Below are 4,294 nucleotides of genomic sequence, written 5' to 3' on the forward strand. Positions count from 1 at the left end.
TTTCTCCACTATTACTTTTCTTCTATCTTCATTTGGATTAGGTTTTTCTTTCACATACCACTATTTAAATTCCCTTTAACTTTTTGCTAAATTACCCTCTGTTTCGGAATGATTAAAAAATAAAAAATACCAAAAAAAAATCGTAAATATACACAATAAACAAAAATATTCTTAACTTTTTTTCGTTTTTATCAGTTTGAGTTATTTATATATCAATACTTTTCTTTTTCTAAAATGACAGATATTACATATCTTCACTATATATATGCAAGTCGTTCACCAGCTTTTGCGGTGAGCGGCCACGGGGGATACGAGGCATCGAACCGGGCTATCACCCAGCTTTTCAAAAAATTCTCATGCTTTTTTCCATCCTTTCAATCTTCTTCTCCCTCGTCATAGATAGTGGCAGTCTATTTCAAGTGTTTTTTCTTTATCTTCGAATGTATTATCTGCAACGTTAGTGGCAGAACGGGTCAAAGATGTGGCAACTTTTTCCAGTGGGTAGTACTTCTCTAGCTAGTTTTTGGTATCCTCGGCAGGTCCGTAGGTTTTATGTTTGAGTTTGTTTTTATACTTTTGCGCGCGTTTTAATAATTCAAAGAAACACATCTATTTTTACGACTTCATCTGTGGTGATGCATGATCAACATTGCTAGGCCTACCTACATTACCCTGTATATATCATTTGGGAGGATATTTTCGAAAATGGCCGAAATCCTATGTAGGTTGAAAACTGAAGAACAGAGTTTGTGTTTTCTTTGAATATATTTAATTGATTCATATTGAGTCACTTTTATTTGTGTTTAATTTTACTTTTTCTCACATTGAGTTGCTTCTTTCCTTTTGGTCGATTTAGATCATGATGTGCATTTTTGCTTTTGAGATACTTCCGAAGAATACACCATTGTCCCATTTCTGTTTTTCTGCTCCATCAGAATTATGTACATATAGTTTAGATCTTTTGTCATCATTTGATATCACATACCTGGTTTCCATTTTATGAATATTCATCCTGAGCATGTTGTGTTGTTGTGTCCTCTTGTTGGTATGGTTTCGTCTCTTTTTGTTTATTACATTTTTTGAATAGTTGAAGGTTCAATACTTCTTTGACTATATATATAAGTATAAAACTCCAGCCTGACCCATCACATTTCCTTTTCAAGAGATGTCAAATCATTAAGTAAAGATGTGCCTTTTAAGCATTAGTAGGGGGGACAGTGAAAATTTTAAATTGGTTTTAGCCAAATGAGACCAAGTTTTTCTGAAAGCCCTTCTCGTTAGAACAAAAATGAGGGGTCACCCAACTTCATAGCTCAAGCGGTTCTCGAGATATGCTCGTTCAAAGTTGCTTAAAATATGCCTTTTTTGGTACAATTTGGAAATAAATCCACAACCTTTTTCAAGCAAGACCTCAAATCCAGAACGGCACCAAAAGATGCCAAAAACTGCTTTTAACAAATTGAATTCAAAGACAAAAATGATTATAACTTTCCATCCAATAAAGCTTTTGACTTGAAATTTTCAGGAGCTCCTCAGCAATTTCATCTAGTTTTATTACATTGAAATCAATACCAATTAAGAAATATTTAAAATGCATAAATTAAGAAATAATTAGTTAAATTATGCCAAAAATTGATGCCAAAAATCAGAAAAATAGCTATAACTCAAGTTCAGATGACCGTTTTTCGCTCAAACTTTCAGAGATGCTTCACATAACTGAAAGACATCTCACAAACCCATTTTCATATATAAATTCATCCTTAATTTATGCAAAACGACATTTTGAGAGATAATTTATGCGAGAAAATAGAAAAGGCTGTAATTCCAGTTCTGGTAACCTTTTTTCGCTCAAATCTTCAGAAATGCTTCACATAACTGAAAGACATCTCATAAAAACGTTTTCATATATAAATTTATCCTTAATTTATGCGAAACGACATTCTGGGAGATAATTTATGCAAGACAAAAAGAAAAGGCTGTAATTCCAGTTCTGGTAACCGTTTTTCACTCAAATTTTCAGAGATGCTTCACATAAGTGAAAGACATTTCACAAAAACATTTTTATGCCAAACGACATTCTGAGTGATAATTTATGCGAGAAAAAAGAAAAAACTGTAACTCCTGTTCTGGTGACCGCTTTTCGCTCAAATTTTCAGGGATGCTTCACATAACTGGAAGATATTTCACAAAAACATTTTCATGTACAAATTCATTTTTAATTTATGCAAAACGACATTCTGAGAGATAATTTATGCGAGAAAAAAGAAAAAAACTGTAACTCCTGTTCTGGTGACCGTTTTTCGCTCAAATTTTCAGGGATGCTTCACATAACTGGAAGATATTTCACAAAAACATTTCATGTACAAATTCATTTTTAATTTATGCAAAACGACATTCTGAGAGATAATTTATGCGAGAAAAAAGAAAAAAACTGTAACTCCTGTTCTGGTGACCGTTTTTCGCTCAATTTTTTTCTTATAGCTGAAGATGTGCCAGTGGTGCCTGAATTCAAAATTTGAAAATTTTCGGACCACCCCATGGTATTTTACAGACCAGTCTGTGATCGGGAAAATCATTCAATTAACGCAATGAAATTGGAAAAAAGAGCTTACTCCCTTTTGTTTGTCACTTCCAATTTGATTCCAATCATGAAATATCCAGGCATATCTTGATTTTTTAACTTCCTTTTTTGCTTGGATATGACCATTAGGTTGTAATAACTTTATTCATTTTATTATTTCACTGTAACAAGAAAAACAGTTACGTTAATGTTATTGATAATTAACATCAATACAAACACAAACCATTTACCTTAAGTGGATTAATATTGGCATGGGCTAAATTTGGGCGGATTCGGACAAAATTTGCCAAATTAAATCCTCGCTGAAATTAATCCACTTAAGGTACGCTTTATGCAGCACAACCACTCAAGTATGATGTTTTTCAAAACTTAAAATTATCCTAATGAAAAGGAAAGGTTTTATGTTTCTGTCCGAAATGTTCTAAATTATTCATTTGAATTGTTGCTCTAAAATAAGATGCAGAAAGAGGTAATCGAACAAAAATGTGAGAAATTAAATGATATCACAGTATTTAACGGCTTACAATTTTTTTTTCAGGTAGCAAAAAAAATACAAAAATACAAAAATACAAAGGAGTAACATGTGACAAATCCATTCTGAAAAAGTTTAATCTTTAAAAGAAGTTATTGATGGTCGTCAATAATAAGTGCACCATTTGAACTGGGCTTAACTGTTGTTGGGCTTGTAGTTGGTGGTATGGGTGGCACCCCCCACGTCCACGATAATTATATCCATTACCACCGCCCCGTGCAATACCCTGTGCATGACCGTTACCACGACCTCGTGCAGGACCGTTACCACGACCTCGTGCAGGACCGTTACCACGACCTCGTGCAGGACCGTTACCACGACCTCGTGCAGGACCGTTACCACGACCTCGTGCAGGACCGTTACCACGACCTCGTGCAGGACCGTTTCCACCGCCTCGTCCGTTACCGTTTCCACCGCCTCGTGCGTTACCGTTTCCACCGCCTCGTGCGTTACCGTTTCCACCGCCTCGTCCGTTACCGTTTCCACCGCCTCGTGCGTTACCGTTTCCACCGCCTCGTCCGTTACCGTTTCCACCGCCTCGTGCGTTACCGTTTCCACCGCCTCGTCCGTTACCGTTTCCACCGCCTCGTCCGTTACCGTTTCCACCGCCTTGTCCGTTACCATTTCCACCATTAACTATTCCTTGAACCTGATTTAGTAGATTCAATTCTAGTTCCTGATTCAATTCTGGTTCCTGATTCAATTCTAGTTCCTGATTCAATTCTAGTTCCTGATTCAATTCTAGTTCCTGATTCAATTCTGGTTCCTGATTCAATTCTAGTTCCTGATTCAATTCTAGTTCCTGATTCAATTCTGGTTCCTGATTCAATTCTGGTTCTTGATTAACACCATTAACAACTCCTTGATTCTGTAAAAGCTGTTCATCCTCTTGCCCAATCTCTAAAATATGATTGACTACTTGATTAATCTGCTGAGCTGGTTCTTCAAAACTTCCATCGAGTGATTGAGTGAGGTCATCGTCCTCCGACACCTGTTCGGTATCTTGGACGATGACCACGACGTGCTCCGCTGTTACCCCACCTTCTTCATCATTATCTAAACCCTGATAAAAAAAGATAAATACAGTGAAGCTATATTGTACAGAAAAGTCTGAAAAACTACAAAACAACCACTTATAAGAAAGAATATTGTAGCCTTGCAATACAACTGTCAACCATTGT

Source organism: Clytia hemisphaerica, unplaced genomic scaffold, assembly GCF_902728285.1.
Source record: "Clytia hemisphaerica strain Z4C2 unplaced genomic scaffold, Clytia hemisphaerica genome assembly, whole genome shotgun sequence".
In the NCBI taxonomy this organism is placed as follows: domain Eukaryota; kingdom Metazoa; phylum Cnidaria; class Hydrozoa; order Leptothecata; family Clytiidae; genus Clytia; species Clytia hemisphaerica.